This window comes from Suricata suricatta, chromosome 11 (genome assembly GCF_006229205.1).
Source record: "Suricata suricatta isolate VVHF042 chromosome 11, meerkat_22Aug2017_6uvM2_HiC, whole genome shotgun sequence".
Lineage (NCBI taxonomy): Eukaryota > Metazoa > Chordata > Mammalia > Carnivora > Herpestidae > Suricata > Suricata suricatta.
Window position 1 is genome coordinate 288,514 of NC_043710.1, and position 20,584 is coordinate 309,097.

General features: G+C 51.4%; 1 protein-coding gene and 1 long non-coding RNA gene across 4 annotated transcripts in view; one reads left to right on the forward strand and one right to left on the reverse strand.

The window, feature by feature from the left end:
• RNH1 (ribonuclease/angiogenin inhibitor 1) overlaps positions 1-3,719 on the reverse strand; it is an 11,477-nt gene extending 7,758 nt beyond the window's left edge. Inside the window, exon 1 of the mRNA XM_029915165.1 lies at positions 3,613-3,719. The gene's annotated coding sequence lies outside the window, so the exon portion shown is untranslated. The remainder of the gene's footprint in view (positions 1-3,612) is intronic.
• LOC115272138 overlaps positions 3,484-20,584 on the forward strand; it is a 20,132-nt gene continuing 3,031 nt past the window's right edge. Inside the window, exons 1-3 of one of the 3 annotated variants that reach the window (XR_003900265.1) lie at positions 3,484-3,696; positions 4,757-4,894; positions 20,282-20,423. This is a non-coding gene — a long non-coding RNA (uncharacterized LOC115272138). Of the gene's footprint in view, positions 3,697-4,756; positions 4,895-5,726; positions 6,337-20,281; positions 20,424-20,584 lie in introns of those variants that run through there. The other 2 variants (XR_003900264.1, XR_003900266.1) reach the window with 2 other exon arrangements.

Genomic DNA, 20,584 nt, shown 5'->3' on the forward strand with positions numbered 1-20,584 from the left:
CCGGGCCGCAGCCCGGACGGGGCGACGGGCGCGTGGTGACCCGCCCGCGCCCCGCAGCCCGGCATCGTCTCCCAGGGCCCCCTCGCCCCAGACGGGGGCCGGCCCTCCATTCCTGGCGGGCAGCGTTTCTGGGCGAGAGCCGGTTTTGGAGCGGGCGCTCCGCGGGCAAAACCTAACTCGGACGCTTGCTTTACAAAGAGGCGGCCCGGCTGTCAGGGCCTGCTCTACAGCACCCTCCTCTGCCCGTTAGAAGAACTGCATTACTGACGGGAAGAGCTTCAAGAGTTCCTAGTTCAGTTTTTCAAACATGCGGAACAAGACAGTTTCAAACACCGGGAGGGGGGGGGAGCGGGCGCGCTTTACACAGTGCTCTCTGCCCGTGCAGCTCACCTCCTGGGGCGGCCCAGCTGGAGCTCGGCCGGGAGTCCCTCACTGACCTGTACACTCGTTAGATCAGGGATGATGTACGCGTTCTCATCACACAGGCATCCGTCACTTCGACCAATGCTTACCCAACAGCTACTGAGTGCCAGGCACTACGCTGGGCACTTGGGCTGCCAGCAAGGCAGAGCAAGGTCTCAGACCTCACTGAGGGAGCTCACAGTCCAATGTGAGTCCAGTGCATATAATTAAAAAGTAAATTAATAGCATTTAGAATATGGAAAGTGCAAAGGTGGGGAGGAAGGTGGATAATGCAGGATAAAAGCGAGTCACGTCAGGAGTGAGTGGAGGGGCAGGACGGAGGTCAAGTAGGTCCCTTCCCCAGCGAGAGCAAGCCTTGCGAGGCTGTGGCCCAGAGGCTACGGCAGGCTAGGAGGGAGATGGGTCGGAGTGTTCATTGCAGACTTGGCACAATCTTTATGGCCACCAGGGGGCAGCACAGTATGGGTAGGGGATGAGGGGCCTGGGAGCTGGAGTCAGTTCTTTGGGGGAAATAAAGTGAATGGTTATTCAATTTGGGAAGAATATTTGGCTGGGTCAGGGCCACCACTGTGGGGCACTAGGGGTCCCAAAGAATGCAGTGGATTGGCAGAGTTGGGCCAAAGCAGAAGCAACCCCCCCATAGCGCCCTCAGAGCAGGTGCAAGTTGTCAGGTTGACAAGCCATCCAGTGGAGGCAGTGAAGCCCAGCAGCTCTCCTCCACCTGTCGCAGACCAGGGTGGAGCTGGGCTTCGGTTTCCTGCAGCTTCTGCAGGCTGAGGATGGTTCGGATTGGAGGGGCCTCCGGGTACAAGTGTTCCAACCAACTTCCACAGGATTGTTTGTTTCCTTCAGGCAAATACCCAGAAATGAAATTAATGGTCACTTGGTATTTTTAACTTTCTGAGGAACCTCCCTACTGTTTTCCACTTTACATCCCGACCCACAGTGCAGCCCTGTTCCCTTCTCTCCACATCCTCACCAATTACATTCCTACAGGTGGGAGGTGGCGTACCACTGTAGTTTGATTTGCATTTCCCTGATGAGGAGTGGCATTGAGTGCTTTTCCTATGTCTGTTAGGTATCTGATGTCTTCTTCAGAGAAATGTCTCTTCAGGTCCTCTGCTCATTTTTAATCAGATTGCTTTGGATTTTTAGGTCCTATGTTCTAAGATTTCTTCATATTTTTTGGATAGTAACCCCTTATCACATATATCATTTGCAAATATCTTCTCCCACTCAGTAGTGTGCCTTCTCATTTTGTTGATGGTTTCCTCTGCTATAAAACATGATCTTTTTAATTTTATGTTTTTTATTTATTTTTGGCAGACAGAGAGAGGCAGCTCGAGCAGGGGAGGGGCAGAGAGAGAGGGAGATACAGAATCCGAAGCAGCTCCAGGCTCTGAGCTGTCAGCACAGAGCCCGACGCGGGGCTCGAACCCACGAACCGTGAGATCTTGACCTGAGCCAAAGCCGGATGCTTAACTGACTGAGCCACCCAGGCGCCTCTATAAAACATGATTTTATCACATGAACAGTATGTGATCTTTTTAGAAAAATGAGAAGATAGAAATAAAATGAAGAGCCCTAGAATGCCCACCTTCTAGACACAAAGGCTCTGACTTCTGTGAGTCCGGTCCCACTCCTCTGTGTGCACAATATACATCTTTTTAAATAACAAATGAGACACCAGTAGTGGTCGGTAGAATAATAATCAAAGATGACCATGTCCTAATCCCCACCTTACGTAGCAAAGGGGTCTTTGCAGATGTGACTACGGTAAAGATTTTGAGATGGAGACACTGCCCTGGATTACTTGAAGAGGCCCAAAGTAATCACGAGGGTCCTCCTAAGAGGGAGACAAAAGTGTCAGAGTGAGAGAGCTGTGGCGATGGTAGCAGAGGTGGGAGTGGCTGGGCTTGAAGAAGCTGGAAAAGGTCCACAATCAGCTTCTCCTCTGCAACCTCTGGCAGGAACCAGGCTGGTGGGTACTTCGATTTGACCTGCTAAGGCCCATTTCTGACTGCTAATCTTAAGAACTGCAAAATAAAAAATCTGTGGCAGCGTGTCACAGTAGGAAACTAAAGCATTACGGGGCTGTTGTGTTTTCCCTGAGAACAGCCGTGCGCACAGCGTGTACTAATCAGTACGCAATACAACCTTTTAATGACCACATTGTGCAACTGAATGTATCCAGTTTGCTCAACCAGTGTCTACAGGCTGACGTTTTCAGGTTTTTCAGGCTTTACAGCATATTCTCCCACCTGGTTACCTTCCTGGCACACCGTCCACGAGGGTGGCTCGCCTGGTTCTAAGGTCCTTCCAACACACTGCCCACCAGGCGTCCTGAGACGCTGCGGGCCTGCCAGCTTTCCCCACACTCACAAGTCTCCACCCCCGAGTGCCAATGATGCCAACCCAATAATGCAAAGTGCCTGGACGCCCTTTTTAAATTTCAGCCAATCCTCTGACAACCCCAAAGCCCTCCCCAGGCGCTGTCCCATTTACATTTTTGGCTTCCCCACCTGAGCCGGCCATCCAATTCTCCGCAAGGTTCTCGGGTGAATGACAGGGGCAAAGTTGCCGGGCGGGGAGTTAGCCAGGCTCAACGCCCAGTATCCTGTGGGGTGACCCGGGCAAGTCCCCTCTGCCCAGGGTGTCCTCCTTGGGGGGGCGGGAGGGGCGGTTCTTTGAGGAATAAGGCCCAGGGTTACTCCGGGGACAATGTCGGCGGAGCCAGTCCCTGCTTGCGTAGCTTGCGTGGGGCCAACAGACCAGGGATCAGGTCGGACGCCAACAAGGAAAGGATAGAACTACCAAGACGCCGACCGCACAAGTGCAGACCCACCGCCCAAGCGCAGGGAGTCCCAGCGTGCCCCCGGAGGCGGGCCGGCGGCAAGTGCGCACGCGCGGGGAGCGCACGTGGATGCCCTGACGTCACCGGGACGCGTGGACGCTCGCAGGGCCCCGCCCCGACCTCCAGTCCCGGCTGCTTCCCCTCACGACCCCGTCCCCGCCCCCGAACCCCCGGGTCCTGCTCCCTGCCCCCCCCCCCCCGGTGTCGCTTCAAGAGCGCACGTCTCTCCCGGGCAGCATGGCCGCAGCAGGGCCCGGCGCGAGTCCACAGTCGACCCGACCAAGGCCGGCGCTGGTAAGAGCTGACCCCGAGCAGGGACCCTGGCAGTGACTGACCTCCAGACGACGGACTAAGAGGTGGCCCACTTCCGACAGAGGCGGTGCCTGGCGTAGAGCGACGTCGCTGCGACGTCGGAACCGGTAGTGGGACGGGGTTTAGGCGGCGGGGCGGGACTAGGCGGGGTCTAGGCGGCAGGGCTGGGCTTCGTGTGGGGCGGGGCCCTGAAGGAGGGGCGTGGTCCGGGCGGTGGGCGGGCCTCGCGTGAGGCGGGGCCCGGGCGGCGGCTCTCCCCCGCGGAGCCGCTGGTGTCCGAGTTTCCACGCGGAGCGGGGCAGAGCAGGTGGTCCCGGCTCGGCCCTCCTGGCTTCCCGCCCGGGGCCGACGGAGCGTTCCGGGGTGTACCTCGGACGCCGGGTCCAGGCAGTGACATTAACGCGATGGGGCTGGAGGCTTGGTTCGGAGGGTCTGCACGGCGGTCCTCTGCGGAGCACCGACTGCGCGGCAGAGCTGGAGAGTATACACAAGGAGGGAGAAAAGATGATTTTGTAGGAAAGAGTGTTATTCGTAAGGCGACGTTTGTAGTCTGTGCCCAGTGCTTCATTTATCTAACACCGTCAAAAGCCGTTCTAATTCTGTGTCTCACTCAAGTGCATTCATTCAATAAATGTTTATTCCGTAACCCCGTGTGCCTGGCTGTGCTGTAGGTACTGAGGATTCAACACTGAGCAGAACAGGCAGAAATCCCTGGTGAAGGGAACCGTGGGAGGGAAGGCCCGGGCTGGGAGGGTTCCTTTCGGGACCAGGAGTTGATGAGAGGCGTGGCCAGGTAGGTGTCCACACACTGAAACAAGTGGTGCTCAGAGGAGGCATAAAATTGAAAGCTGAGAGTTTTTCGCAGGAGGGGAAGAAAGCTCTGGAAGCAGCAGTAAGGAGCCAGGAGGACAGGGACCCGCCCTCTAGGAGAGAAAGCAGCTGTGCTTGACAGGCTGGAAGGGGAACCGAACCGGGAGAGCCAGTTTCTGCTGGGGCAAAAGGGATGGGAGGGTGCTCAAGAAGGAACTGGCTCTCTGGAGAACGTCTTTAAGTGCTAGAATTTTATTTTAACAGTTTTAATAGAAACTGATTAATTATATTACGCACTTTCCTGTTATATAGACATAGTGTACTGACCTTGATTAAGTTTTCTAAAATTAATTTCAGCAAACTTTAGGAGCCCTTCTTTGAGCCAGCACCACTGCAGAGGCCTCGGAGGAAGAAGGGGTAAGCAAGGCCGAGGCCTGCCACCTGGAGCCACACGTGGGACAGCAAAGCAGGCTCAGGGTCACAGGCGCCCTGCAGGTATTGCAGAGCTGGTTGTTTCGAGGAGGGAGGAGAAGTCACGGGCAGTTGTTTTTGCCGAAATATGGTGACACTCCTGTGATATCTTAAGACTACGCGCTGGTGCCACATGTACGTGGTCTTGTCTCTGTTTTAGTTCATTTCTGTGTTTATTGGGAAATAACAGTACAAGATTGCTGGAATTGGGCCTAAAGTGCGTACATGTCGGAGCTGGATCGCAAGTGTTTTTACAGGAATAAACATCACAGACTTCGTACATTAATGTTATGACTTACATTTCTGTTGCTTATCAGTAAATACGCTGTGGACTAGTCCCCAGTTCTCAGGACTGACATCCTGGGAGAAAAAGTTTGCAAATCAGGGAACTATGTGTCAGAGTTGTTCTTGGGCATTTTAGTAAGCTGCTCTCCTGGTTGTCTTCAAAGGAGATGGTTGAGCACAGGGCCTGGAACCGGGGGGGGGGGTGTTCCCCGTGGTGACCGTGGGCAGACATCCTGGCCACTCAGCTTGATCATTTTCACGTGTGTCCGAGTGGCATCGCCCACCTCCCTCCACGCAGTGAGGGGGAGGGCTCCCGGCGAGTGCACTGCAGACACAAGGCACTTTGATCTGGACTCTGGGTGAGGCTTCGACTTCGTCACCAGACGGGCGCTCCTGGGCTGGCTCGGGGAGCGGCGCCTTCGCCTCCCACAAGCCTCAGTTTGGGGAAAGCTGCTGAAATGGTCTACTTTCATTTTATTCTTTTCTGTGCCCGAACCTCTTAGATTTATTTCCTGGAATTCTTGTAAGGATAAAGAAAACTATTTAAAACAAGTGTTTGGCCCTGTTTTGTCCCCTTTGTGACATCCATGCCGATGTGAGGCCTTGGCTGCTGTGAGGACCAGGGAGAAATGGGGGAAGGCGCTTGGAGAGGCCTAACGAAGCTGAACGTGAAGGTCACCACCGCACGTGGGGCCGAGGGGGGCGCCCGTGGGAGTCACTGAGACGGCTGTCTTTATTTTTGAACTCACCTGATTCTCCCAGTTAAGTCTCTATCTTCATTTTTAATTTTAGTTCAGCTGCCGCGGGATCTTGGCTGCATAGAGGTTCCCCTGCTGCTGTCCTGTACTGTGCCTCCCGGAGGTGGCCACTCTTACCCGCCTTCCGCGTGCCCCTGTCCTATCGATCTAGCCCCAGACAGGCGCCCGACAGGTCTTAGTCCTTGCTCCTTCCCACCTGCTCCCACTCTAATGCCTCTGTCCCCACCAAACTCCATGTTTCCTGAAATAGAAAGACTTTGGATTCTTTTTGCCTTTTCCTCAAGCTGTTGCAGCATCCCGACATAGAGGGCCTCAGGAGACAGGAGCTGAGGGGCTGAGGAGGGAGACCCCCAGAACGTGTCTCTGAGACTGTGGCGCTGCGAGCCAAGCAGACGCAGAGGTGCTGTCCAGACGCGTCTTTGGGTGGGTCGCTGTTCCTTTTCTGCTCTTGTCAATTTATTCCTTTAGAAAACACCTTGTTTATTGAAATATAACACAAAAAAGTGCACGTGGTGGAAATAGCACACTGGATTCCCCAGCTTCCCCTCAAGTGCAACAGAAGCCATTTAGAACGAAGTAGCAAATGTTTGAGAATTAAGGTCCATCTGTGGCTGCTCTGAGTCCGTGTGTGAGCAGTTATGTAACTGACGGCTTTCACCTTACCCCGGAGAGGACCGGCCCAGGTCTGTTCTCTGCTGTCCGTAGAGTATCCTCTGATTCACGGGCTAGGTTCTGTCATTTGGCAGGAGGAAGTTCACATCGCACCAGGGGTCAGGGAGCCTTGGCGTACCCTTGTCAGGCTCCTTGCCCTGAGGGAGAAGATTTGGGCTCTAAGGAGTTGGTTTCCTTCCTAGTAAGGAAGCAGGCCAGTCACAGGGGCAGTGCGCACTTCGAGAGTGCTGTGCTCCGTGCCGGCATGGTGGTCTGGCGCAGGGGTGACGTTCTTCTCCCGCCTGCCGGTGAGCACTGCAGGGATCAGACGTTCCGATAGGACCCTGGTCAGATGCTGAGCCAGCCTCTGAGAACTGAACTGGACGACATTTACAACGGCAGCCTGCCCGCAGGAGCTGGTGGGGACAGCTGTGCGGGGGTGACACCAGAGGCCTTGGTCAGTCACCGTAGTGAGGCCAGGCAGGCCGCTTCGCACAGGAGGCACCGAGCTCACACGGAAGGGAGGCGAGCATGTGCCAGGGCACGGGGGGCTCAGACGACCTCTCTTCTGATCTCTAACTCCACAGACTCATTTTGCCTGTTTTTGAGATTTATGCAAATAGAATTAGGGGCGCCTGGGGGGCTCAGTCAGTGAAGCGGCCGACTTCAGCTCAGGTCATGATCTCCCACGTTGTGGGTTCAAGCCCCACATCAGGCTCTGTGCTGACAGCTCAGAGCCTGGAGCCTGCTTCGGATTCTGTATTTTCCTCTCTCTCTGCCCCTTCCCCGCTCTGACACTCTCTCTCTCTCTCTCAAAAATAAACATTTAAAAAAATAATAAATGGAATCATGTATTGCATGATATCTTTCCTTTGCTGAACAGCTATGTGAGTGACAATCATTTCATCGTGAGTGACAGTGGTCTGTGGTGTCCACGCTATGTTGTTTTCTACTGCATGGATATACCACGCTTCACTTACCTGTCCCTTCTTGACGTACGGCGAGGAGTTTCAGAACACTGGGTCTTGGCTATTACACACAGCATTGCTGCGAACACACATGTGTTTTGCTGAGCGTACGTGAGCGTTCCTGTTGGGTGGAACCAAGGTGGTGGTGGCCTCTTAGAGTGAGGTGAGAAATGTTTCCCACTTCATGTCTTTTCAAAGCATTTGTGTAATGGTGGTGTTAATTATTCCTTAAGTGTCTGATAGAATCCATTAGTGAGTTGCCTTAGTTCTTTGTAGGAAGTTTTTACATCATGGATGCTCTTTCTTTAGGAATTCTAGAAGTATCCGGGGTTTTCTGTTTCTTCCTGGGATGGTTTTTGTAAGATAAATGTCCGGTTTGTTCATCTTTGGCAGAATCTGTAGCTTCGGTGGATTCTTTGGTTTTGTTGGGTAGTTGCTAAGAGAGGGGTGTAGAACTCCGGCCGAGATGGTGTGTCTGTCTCTCCTTTCAGTTCTGCTGGCTCTGCGCTTCTCTAGCTCTGGACTGTGTCAAGAGCGCCATTTTTGAAATCCTCTTACCATCCCAGCAAATGGACTCTTTACCTGTGGAGATGCCCTGCCCACCCCCGTGAGCAAGGCCTCCAGCTCAGCAGCAGACCCAACCGCAACAGTTCAAACTAGACATAGGCGGGGCGCCTGGGGGGCTCAGGCAGCTGAGCGTCCGGCTTCGGCTCAGGTCATGATCTCACAGTTCGTGGGTTCGAGCCCCGTGTTGGGCTCTGTGCCGACAACTCAGAGCCTGGAGCCTGCTTCAGATTCTGTATCTCCCTCTCTCTCTGACCCTCCCCTGCTCACGCTGTCTTTCACTGTCTCCCAAAAATAAATTAAAAACATTAAAAATTTAAAAAAAGCTAGACATAGGCAAGACCACTTAACTCATGCTCTAACTGAAGCCCATTTTTCTGATTTCTTTTTGCACTTTCCTGAGGCATTGACGAAGGTGCTCTGCATTGACTGGAACATTCCAGCTGCCAGGCTAGAAAAGCCTTGAGAGCGATGGAATGCCTAGACCTCACATGTCCCGTCCCCGACCTGTGACGCACGCTGAGCACATCGTGACCCTGGCCCTCTCGCACGCAGCCCCTGAGCCTCTCCCTGCAAAACTCAGGGTGTCCTCGCTGGCAGAGAGGCTGGTTGTTAAAGCCTGAGCCTGCCACCTCCCCCGGCTGCCGGCGCCCAGAATAAATCTCTCCCTCTCTTCTGACCCCTTGTCTTTGAGTCACCGGCTTCTCTTGTGACGAGTTTAGCCAAGTGTTTGAGCAACAGTACTGGCAAACCTGGACAGGAGCTGGGCCTTCCCTTTGTCCAGCCGGCCGTCGGGGGCAGACGTGGCCGTGACGGCACAGCTGAGCTTCGCCCGGCATCTCCTGACATCGCGGCTATGACCAAGCGGTGACATTTCTATCTTGTGCTGCTTGTCCCAGCGTCCAGTCTGTGTGGTGACTCAGCCCGCCGGCTTTCTTTGGGGTGGTGCTTACACGGTACGCTTTTTCCACTCTCTTCCTCTTACCTTTCCTGGATTCTTTTATTCAAGGTGTTTCCTTATAAGCACGTGTCCTTGACATTTGGTGGGTTTTCCCCCTGCTCTGATGATCTCTCTTTTCACTGGAAAATTTAGACTGTTTACACTTAATTTAATCACCAATATATTTTGGGCTTTCTGTTTTGTCTGCTGGTGTTCCTGTTTCTCTTTCTTTTTCTCTTTTGCCTTTTTCTAGGTTTTTTTTTAATTATTTTTTTTCTGGTTTGGTAGTTTTGCATTCTTTTGATATTATTTCAGTAGTTACTTGAGAGATTATACATAATCTGTGATTTATTAAAGTTCAATAGAAGTATACATTTCGGCCACTTCCTGGACAGTACAAGAACCTTAGGGCATTTGTCTCTACTTGTAAATAATAAAATTCATTATCACTAATTTATACACTCAGTATTCATTTAGAATTTTGTTGCTCTTCAATCCGGGCATCTTCCTCCTTCTATCCTTGCCTTTTTTTTCTGTTTGGAGAACATCTTCTGGCATTTCATTTGACATGAGTTTACTGGTGATGGATTCTGCCAGAGTTTTTGCTTTTCTGAAACAAAGATTTTATGTCCTCTCTTTTTGAAGGATATTTTTAGTGCGTGTAGAACTATATATAGCTTGGCATTTATTTCTGTAGGGTTCTCAGAACGTGACTCCATTGTCTTCTGGCTTTTGTACCCTCCATAGCCTGTCTTCACGGGTGCTTGAAAGAATTCCTCTTGATTTTCAGTTAGCGGTTTCCTTGTACTATGCCTCAATGGGTTTTTCTTTGTATTTATCCTTCTTGATGCTCATAATGCTTCTGAATGTACAGCTTGGTCCCCTTCATCAGTTTGGGGAAATTTTCAGATTTCTTATTTCTTCGGATATTTTGGGTGCCCCTTCCCTTCCCCATCATCATTTAGGAATTCAACTAAATGTGTGGTCAACCTTTTAACCCTGTCACACATGTCTCTTACACCCTTAACTAGATTTTATGCCCTTGGACTCTGTTTCAGTCTAGGTAATTGCTTTTGACCTGCATTTTAATTCACTAATTCTCTCTTTATCTGTATCAAATCTGTTGTCAACCCCATCTATCGAGTCCTTAAACTTAGTTATTCTGTTTTTCTCTTTTAGAATTTCCAGTACTTACTTGTTTTTGTTTCCAGGTCTCCCCTTAACCAAATTAGTTAGTCTCATCTTTTGACACTGTACTTAATTGAGTACATTAACTATAGTTATTTTAAAGTCCATATCTTGCCATTATATACCTCTCTCTTGGGTCGTTTCTGTCCCTGTTCCTTTCCATCATATCTTACCTCCTGGTATGCCAGATTATTGTTGATTGCGTGTTGTATATTTCCTTCTTAAGAAACCCTAGAGAATCCGATGACTGGCCAGTGCATTGGGTGATGCTGTCCTCTGTCAGAGCAGACGGCCAGGCCAGGAGTGCTGGCCGTCATCAGGTCGTCCTGACCCTGGGGGTGGGTTGCGGTCATTTGGAGGTTGAGCTTCAGTTCATATTATAGCCAGTCCCTTTTCTGATTACTCCTGATCTGGGGCGTAGCTCTTCTAGGACCCAGCCCAAGGCCTGGAGAATTTAGTGGGGTCCATCTTCCTCAGCCCAGTTCCTGAAATCCATTCTCTTCTTTTTTTTTTTTTTAATGTTTTATTTATTTTTGATACAGAGACAGACAGAGCATGAGAGAGGGAGGGGCAGAGAGAGAAGGAGACACAGAACCGGAAACAGGCTCCAGGCTCTGAGCTAGCTGTCAGCACAGAACCTGACGCGGGGCTCGAACCCACGAACGTGAGATCTGACCTGAGCCGAAGTCAGAGGCTTAACCGACTGAGCCACCCAGGCACCCCTGCATTCTCTTCTTACATCCTGGGACTCTGTAGAAAGTTCTGGTCAGCCTGCTGGCTGTTGTCTTCTGAATCAGCAGATGCTTCTGGTGATTTGTCTCTTGGGCCAAACCTTTCCCTGGGTCTTCCCCTCATGGTTGCTCACTGCCTTCACGGCAGTTTAGTGGGTGTGTGTATTTTGTCTCAATCCAGCGCCTTGCTCTAATTCTCAGGAGTTTAGCTGAGCCTCTAGTCAGCATCTCGGGATATAGGACCACCTTCCTCATGTCAAGATTACAAAATGCAACCTGTACTTGGGATTATACTCCAAGTCCTTGGGGGGCCCAGAATAGCTATTTCTGAGAAGGAGATATGACTCACATTATTTATACCTTTGGGAGTTATGATTTAGAGTTAGCAGCTCAGGATAGACACCAGGTGTCTAGGCTGGGGTTGACTCATACCCAACTTCTGGTTGAGAAGGAGCCCAGAAAGGGGATTAAATTTTCTGTTCAGGACACAAGCAGTTACTGAAGGTGTTAACGACCCCAGTGTGTAAGGTACGCTACATTGATTTTCTGCCCCAACTAAACTCCGATCTCCTCTGAGCTGCTGCGCACACGGGCGCTCTGTGCCAGGTGGACACTCCAGTCTCCGGTGCAGCATCACTGTGATGGGCAGTGAGGGGCCTTATGAAGCCATGCAGCCCCCAGACTCAGGACCGGAAGGAAGAGGAGATGGGGGCAGATACGAGGGTTGGCTTGGAGCCCGTGGCACTCTCTACGGGCTTCCCCGTGGTGCCCTCGTGGATTTCTGCGGCACAGCCCCATCCTCTTGGAGCCCCACCATCCCTCCCATCCCCTCCTCATCCCCTGGAGCCGTCCCAGCCTCCCAGAGCCCTGCTTGTTCCCTAGGGGCTACGCCTCCCTCTGGGAGCCCCTGTCCTTCTGGAGCCCCACCTCGCCCCCCAGGAGCCCCCACAGCCCCCTAGGAACCCTGTGTCCCACTGGAGTCCCTGAGTCCCCCAAAGTCTCCTGTCCCCTGGGAGCCCCCAGGGTCCAGTAAGGGTAGAAGTGGGGCAGTCAGGCCTAAAAGGTGTGCAGACTGCCTCTCAGCCCCTGGAGCACAGCTTGGGCTCTGAGAGCAGGGGGCCCCTCGGGAGTTAAGGTCATGGTGGTCCTGGGCAGGGACGTTCAGTGGGACGCTGGAGGCACAGTGACTGGCGGTGGTGAAGGGCTGGCAGTTGGGGTGGGAGGAAGGGACCCTCCGGGGTGCCGGCTGTGGTGGCCGAAGCGTTGTGGGCTGCTTACCAAATGGGAGGACTGAGCAGAACAACCTGTGGTGGGGTACAGTAAGTCTGGGGATGCCCATAAGACAGCCAGGGCTTTCGCTGACTGCGCTTTGGGACAGCTCGGTGGAGACTGATCACAGCCTGGCGGGTATTTAACTCTGCGGGGCGCAGGCCCAGAGCCGACTCCTGCACAGACCCGGCATTCACTGGCAGCCGGGGAAGGGAAGGCTCGTCACGGGCCCAGGGCCAGTTGCTGGTGCCCAGGAGGCCAGTGGGGCGCCGTACCCCTCACTTGCCCCCGGGGCACCAGGACAGACCCAGCATGGGTTCTGTTGTCACATATGGTGAATGTGGTCGAATTAAAGCATTGTGCTTAGCGTCTTTCCAGTCCAGCGTCTCCTCGGTGATGCTCCCCACCCTCCAGCCAGGAAAGCCATGTCAGGGGTATGCCGTCTGCATGCATTTGGACGGATGTTTTGCAATATGTCGATCTAGGTAAGAAATTATACTTCCTGATTTGGACAAATATGAAGGCTACTTTTGTAAGTTTATTTATTTTGAGAGAGACGGAGAACGTATGAGCAGGGGAAGGGCAGAGAGAGAGGGAGAATCCCGAGCAGGCCACACGCGGCACTCAATCTCACAAGCCCTGAGCCGAAACCAAGAGTCGGACACTCCGCTGGCTGAGCCATGTAGGCACCCCTGAAGGATACCTTCTTTTCCCACCTTTAAATTTATTTGTGAAAAAAACTGAGGGGAATTTTAGCTAACGAAATATTAAAAGTAGTCAAGATGAGAAATTATTCAGACGTGGAGGCACAAAATAGAATAGGAAACCCTTTAGATCGCCCCGTTCATGAAGACGAAAAGACAAAAGTCAAATAGAAGTAACGAATGTGCAGGGCGCCTGGGGGCTCAGGCAGTTGAGCATCTGACTTTGGCTCAGGTCATGTTCTCCCGGTTCAGGAGTTTGAGCCCCGTGTCAGGCTCTGTGCTGACAGCTCAGAGCCTGGAACCTGCTTCAGATTCTATGCCTCCTGTCTCTGCCCCTCCCCTGCTCATGCGCTATCTCTCTCTCAAAGATAAATAAATACATTTTTAAAAAAGTAATGAGTATGCCCTTGAATTGTTGCACGATTCAATTAACGGAGCAGGAGGCCACAGTGAGCACGCTGGGGAGAAACGGGGCGCAGAAGCAGGCGGTCCAGCAGGTCTCCGGAATGTGGGAACGTGGGTCATGCTAAGGGAAGCCTTCCGAATGAGGGAAGCTGGACACTTGAACAGCAGTAGGCAACTGAAGAGAAGCAGCCGTCCCTTCCTCGCACTGGCACACACGCAGGAGAACGAAACTAAAAAGAATTAGAAAAGAATACAGGATAGTCCTTTTATACGGTGGGGTTGGGAAGGTGTTCTCAAGCAAAATATAAAACCTGAAGTGGTAGAAAGCAAGACGACAGATTTGTCTAAATAAAAATTAAAATCTTTAATACAGCAAACAAAAATTAAAACCCCATGACAAGTCAGATAAAAATATTTGCAACATATGTAGCAGCAAACTGTTGATCTCCAGAACACGAAGAGCTAGAAAGCAGTAACACAAAGGACGATGAGACCGGCCTAAGCCGCGAGCCACAAAAGAGAAATGTCATTGGCCAGGAGACTGCGAGGCCCTCACGAATCCTGGTGCTCGGCGTCCACATTAAACCCACAGTCACACATGACCTTCTGCTCAGCGGCTAACATTCCGAAGGCTGTCGCTGGTTTGAGGTGAGAGGCTGGGGGCTGTCACCACCATGCCCTGGAGGAGGCGGGGGTCCGCACTTACCGGCCCTGGACGGGACAGCTTGGCAGCGGCCATCGACATCCACAATTCCTCTTGTACTTTTAGGAGCAGTTCTGTTTGGGGAGTCTGTCCCAAGGAAGGGCCCAGAGGCTGTGCATGACCTCATTGCTTGTACCAGCAATATCCAGAGGTAGGAGAGTGGTCAGCGCGTGTCAGTGCCCAGCGCTGAGGAGCGTAGCCCCTTCAGATGTTAGCGAGCAGAGAAGAATCGGGTGACGGCCTCGGTTACAAAGAGCCTGGACCAGCTGGAGGAGAGAAAGGGAGGCAGAGGCGCTGCCCAGAGCTGAGCAGCACCCAGCACCCAGCACCCAGGAGCCCAGGCGGCTGCCGATCTGCAAGAGGAGGCCCCTCTTGCAGAGGGTCACCTGCAGGCGCCGCTGCCTCCGGCTGAGAGCCCCTCCCTTCCTCCACCTCGTGGCTCCTGCTGGGGCCTCCCTGGCAGAAGCTACGAGAAGCCGAGAAGCGGCAGGTCCGGAGACTGGGTGAGGTGCTTTGGCGGCTTCTTGCCTGGGATTCCGAGGGGAGCACCGGTTAGACGCCCGGCTCGTTGACTAGGTGAAGCCAACCCTGTAAGGGCCCGTGTGCCAGTTCAGGATGCGGAACACAGCCCCGAGGCACAGGACTGGCCGGGAGCCGCGGTCTGTGCGGGAAAGCGATGCCTGCGTGTGTGGGTGTAGACGCGTGCACGTGTGTGCGCGGCACCAGGGCGCGGGCTGGTGGCGGGTGGCCCCGCCCCGCAGCCCCCACTCCCACGACACCCCTTCCAAGGGCGGCTGCGGGGCGGGGCCCGAGGTGCCTCCGCACCTCTGAGGGTGCTTTTGTTGTACTCCGATGGTTTGAATGTTTAACAACGACACTATGTTAACTTATCATTGCAATGGTTAAAAATAAAACATTGAAACGTTTTTTAAAAAGTCATGAAAGATGGGCACCTGGGTGGCTCAGTCAGCTGAGCATCTGACTTTGGCTCGGGTCATGATCTCGCGATTCAGGACTTCGAGCCCCGTGTCGGGTTCTGGGATGACAGCTCGGAGCCTGGCGCTGCCTCAGATGCTGTGTCTCCCTCTCTCTGCCCTCCCCCTGCTCGTGCTCTGTCTCTCTCTCTCTCTCGCAAAAACAAATATTAAAAAATAAAAAACAAAAAGATATGAAAGATACTAAGACTCAGTGAATTTGTATGGGTTACCGTGGGTAGAACATTGTTCGCAATTAGGAACTTTTATTTTGAGAGTTTTTGGGGGTTTTTTGCTTTTCTCCTTTTGTAGTTTTTATTTCAATTGTAGTTAACATAGAGTGAGTCTTGGTTTCAGGAGTAGAAATCCGTGACTCATCGCAAGTGCCCTCCTGATACCCGGCACCCACCTAGCCCATCCCCCACCTCCCTCTGTCACCCCGCGGTTTCTTCTCTCTCGTTCAGAGCCTCTTCCGGTTTGTTTCCGTCTCTCTCTTTCCCTGCCATCCCATATCTTCATCTGTTTTGCTTCTTAGATTCCACACATGAGTGAAATCGTATGGTATTTGTCTTTCTCTGACTTACTTTGCTTAACATAATACACTCTAGCTCCATGCACATCTTTGCAAATGGCAAGATCTCATTCTCGTTACTGGCCGAGTAATGCTCTGTGGTATATACATACACCGCATCCTCTTTATCCGGTCACCAGCCGATGGGCATCTGGGCTCTCTGCATACTTCAGGAGGAATTGTAAACATTGGGGCACATGTGCCCCTTCGAATCTGTGTTTTTTATTCTTTGGGTAAATACCTAGCAGTACGACTGCTGAGTCACAGGGCAGTTCTGTTTTTGTAGTTTTCTGAGGAGCCTCCAGACCGTTCTCCACGGCGGCTGGCCCAGGGCACATTCCCGCCAAGGGCGTCAGAGGGCTCCCGGACTCCACAGCCGCGCAGACACCTGTTGTTTCTTGTGTTAATTTTAGCCATTCTGACAGGTGTGAGGTGGTGTCTCATTGTGTTCTGATTTGTATTTCCCTGATGACCAGTGATGTTGAGCGTCTTTTCATGTGTCTGTTAGCCATCTGGATGTCGTCTTTGGAAAAATGTCTATTCGTGTCCCACATTTATTCGCTGGATTATTTGTGTTTTGGGTGTTGAGTTTGATAAGTTCTTTATAGATTTTGGATATTAACCCATTATCAGACATGTCATTTGCAAATATCTCCTCCTATTGCATAGGCTGCCTTTTAGTTTTGTTGACTGTTTCCTTCCCCGTGTAGAAGCTTTTAATTTTGATGCGGTCCTAATAGTTCATGTTTGCTTTTGTTTCCCTTGCCTGTGGAGCCGTGTCAAGTAAGAAGTTGCTGAGGCCAAGGTCAAAGAGGTGATTACAGCTTTGTAATATAATTGAAGTCAGAATCGTGATTTCTCCAGCTTTGCTTTACTTTTTCAAGATTGCTTTGCCTAGTTGGGGTCTTTGGTGGTTCCACACAAATTTTAAGATTGTTCTAGTTCTGCGCAGAATGCTGGTGTTATTTGGGTGGGGATTGCATTAAATGTGTGGATTCCGTTGGGTAGTAGAGACATTTTAACACTGTTCCTCCAATCCATGTGTATGGATTGTTTTCCCATTTCCCATTTCTTTTTGTCTTTTTCTTTCATAAGCTTTCTATAGTTTTCAGTGCACAGATCTTTTTACCTCTTAGGTTAGATTTATTCCTAGGTATCTTGTGGGTTTTGGTTGCAAATGGGGTCAATTCCTTGATTTCTTTTTCTGCTACTTCATTATTGGTGTATAGAAATGCAACCAATGTCTGTACTTTGATTTTATATCCTGCAACTTTGCTGAATTAATGTGTTAGTTCTAGCAATTTTTCTCTGGAATCTTTTGGATTTTCTACTTAAGTGTATCATGTCGTCTGCAAATGGTGAAAGTTTGACTTCTTCCTTGCCCGTTTTATTTTTTTTTTTTTTTGCTGTGTGATTGCTGAGGCTAAGACTTCAGACTGTGTTGAACAACAGTGGACACTCATGTCTTGCTCATGACCTGAGGGGTCCCCGCTGAGGATGATATTAGTGGGTCTTCCCTGTCCAGCCTGTATGATGTTGACGTATGCTCCATCTAATGCTACTTTGTTGAGGGTTTTTATCAAGAATGGATGCTGTATTTTGTCAAATGCTTTTTCTCCATCCATTGAAGGGATCATATGGTTCTTATCCTTTCTCTTATTAATGTGTTGTATCACATTAATAAAAGATATTATAAATAAAAGAAATGAATAAGAGAAATTAATTGATTTGTGAATATTGAACTATCCCTGAAGCCCTGGAATAAATCTCATTTGATCATGGTGAATAATTGTTCTAGTGGACTGTTGTGTTTGATTTAGTAGGATGTTGCTGAGAATGTTTGCATGCATGTTCATCAAGGATATTAGCCCGTAACTCTCCTTTTTAGTGGGGTCTTTGTCTGGTTTTGGAATCCAGGCAATGTCGGCCTTGTAGAAGGAGTTTGGAAGTTTTCCTTCCATATCTATTCTTTGGAACAATTTAAGAAGAATAGGTATTGACTCTTCTTTAAAAGTCTGGTAGAATATGTTTTCGCTCACAGGTCTAGCAGGAGAAACCTAACAGGGGACCATGGGAAGGGGAAGGGGGGAAGAGTTGGGGAGAGGGAGGGAGGCAAATCATGAGAGACTTTAAAATGCTGAGAACAAACTGAGGGCTGAGGAGGGAGGGGGGAAGGGATGGGGGTGGTTGTCGTGGAGGGGGGCACTTGTGGGGAAGAGCAGGGGGTGTTATATGGAAACCAACTTGGTAATAAACTATTTAAATTTAAAAAAAAATAAATGTCCGGTAGAATTCCCCTGAGAAGCCGTCTGGCCCTGGACTTTGGTTTGTTGGAAGATTTGGTTTCATCCACGTCAACTGAGTAAATTTGAAGATCCAACTGTCTTTATTAAACAATCCACGGGGCGCCTGGTGGCTCAGCCGGTTAAGTGTCCGACTCTTGGTTTCAGCTCAGGTCATGATCTCACAATATGTGAATTCAAGCCCCACATCGGGCTCGCTGCTGTCAGCACGGAGCCTGCTTCGGATCCTCTGTCCCTCTCTCTCTGTCCCTTCCCACTCACGCGCTCTGTCTCTCTCTAAAATAAACATTTACCAAAAAAACGAAGAATTGGTCTGCTTCTGGATCTTTTGGAGCTGGAACCGACAGGACTTGCTGGTAGAGGCTTTTGTCTTAGCAACTGAACGGGTGACAAGCATCTGCAGGTGGAGAAGCCGGCTGCACTCAGGGGTGTCTGGTGAGTATCCACCTCCGAGACGCTGTGTTTATGAGTCTGTGGTCCGGGAGGGGCATCGGGGCCAGGGGTGTCGAAGTGGGAGTTGTCTGAGCCCCGCAAGAACCGGGCCGGGTTCTGCAGCTCCCAGCACCGCCTTGCAGGAGGGGAGCAGACTGAGAAGTGACGGAAAAAGGGGGCAGGAGACGTGGGGGCCTCCGGCCGGGGAGCCAAGCCCACCACAGGCCAGCTTTGCACAGCTCAAAGTCCAGGACGGGTTTACACTGAATAGGGCTGCAGAAAAACAAAACAAAAAGCTGAAGGACGCGCCCCAGGACCCATGTGGCCCCCAAAGCCCGGAATATTGCCGTCGGGACCTCAGCAGAGAGTCCCAGACCCGCAGTCCAGAGTGACAAGAAAAAGCTTGTCAGCTTTCTGCACCATGGGCAGCGGGACCAACGGGCCAGGGCGGGGGTGGGGAGGGGGTGCGCTGAGGACTTCTCGCTGGAGCTCATGGGCACCCTTGCCCGAGGGAGCGTCTGGACTCCAGGCACCCGGAAGCTCAGACAGAGCGCTGACTGTGTAAGCGGCCGCCCTCGGACAGCCCCCCAGGGGGAGGGGGACTACCCTCCCGTCTGCAGCTGAGGGAGCTACAGCAGAAGGGAGCAGAGCCGGGGCGCCTGGGGGCTCAGTCAGTTGAGCATCCAGCTTCGGCTCAGGTCATGATCTCCCGGTTCGTGGGTTCGAGCCCCGCGTTGGGCTCTGTGTGGATGGCTCAGAGCCTGGAGCCTGCCTCGGATTCTGTGTCTCCCTCTCTGCTCCTCCCCTACTGATGTTCTGTTCCTCTCTGTCTCAATAAAAAATAAACATTAAAAAATTTTTAAAAACATAATAAAGTCCGGTAGGTTTTGACAACCGCTCATTGTCCTATATCTAAAGGAAAGTGTTATACAGAACAGTTTCACTGCTCTAAAAATCCCTCTACCTGTTCAATTCTGCCCCTCCCACACCTCCGGCTGCTGCTGCTCGGTTTGGCATCTCTGTGGTTTTGCCTTCTCACTTAGTAATGTGCATGTGCATGTACGTTTCCTTTGGTTGCTGCATGGCTCAGAGCTCATTCCTTTTGTCACTGAACAGCATTCCGTTGTCTGGATGGACCATAGTTTGTGTATCCACTCACCTACAGACAATACCTTGCCTGCTTCCCATTCCTGGCCATCAGCAGTAAGCTGTTACCCACATCCAGAGCAGGTTTTCTGTGGACATGAGTTTTCAGGTCAGTTGGGTAAATAGCTAGGTGATCGCTGGGTTGTTTAAGAAGCCACCACCCTGAATTCGAGTGGCCGCCCCACTCTGCGCCCCGCCTGCGGTGAGGAGGCTCCATCCCGCCTGCTGGCCGCCAAGGTGGTTGGTTCCTTAAAGTTCAGCCATTCTAATAGAGAGCTGTGTCCAGGCATCTCAAGGGTCCTTTTAATTTGTAATTCCCTAATGACACATGGTACTGAGCACCTTTTCCCGTGCCTATTTGCATGTACATCTTCTAGGGGAGACACGTGGTCAGATCTTTTGCCTGACTTTAACTGGGTGCTTTGTAGCTTTAAGGGTTATTGTATACTTTGGATACGAGTCATTTACCTGATATGTGACTTGTGTATATTTTTTGTATCGTGACCTTTCATTCTTTTAATGTGCTTCCCAGGGGCACCCGGGGGGCTCAGTCAGTTAAAGCGTCTGACTGATGCTCAGCTCATGATCTCACAGTTCGTGAGTTCGAGCCCCGCGTCGGGCTCTGTGTTGACAGCTCAGAGCCCGGAGCCTGCTTCCGATTCTATGTCTCCCCCCCTCTCAGCCCCAAACCAACTTGCACTGTTTCTGTCTCTCAAACATAAATAAATGCTTTAAAAACAATCATCTTTTAATCTATCTGGACCTCAGGTTTTGTGTGTGGAGTAAGTTGGAAATCTGATGTTACTTCTTTTACATCAGCAGGTCCGACGAAGCACAGGACGGTCCCTGTCACCCCGCTGACACCGTAGCTGGCTCCACTTCCCAGCGCAGCCAGGGCCTGGTCCGGGCGCCACTCGGCTAACGCCTGCTGCCGATTGGTGTAGCTTTGTGACATCACTTGGTAATGATCTCGTTTCTTTACTTCAAATTTCCCACATGCACTCTGTTCCTGGAGCCGCTTCCCTGGGAAGGTTAGAATAAGTTAGCTGAGGTCCCTGGGGCCCATGTGGGGTTCTGAGGCTCAGCTTCTGTCTCATTGAGTCCCAGAACTGGAGTAATGTA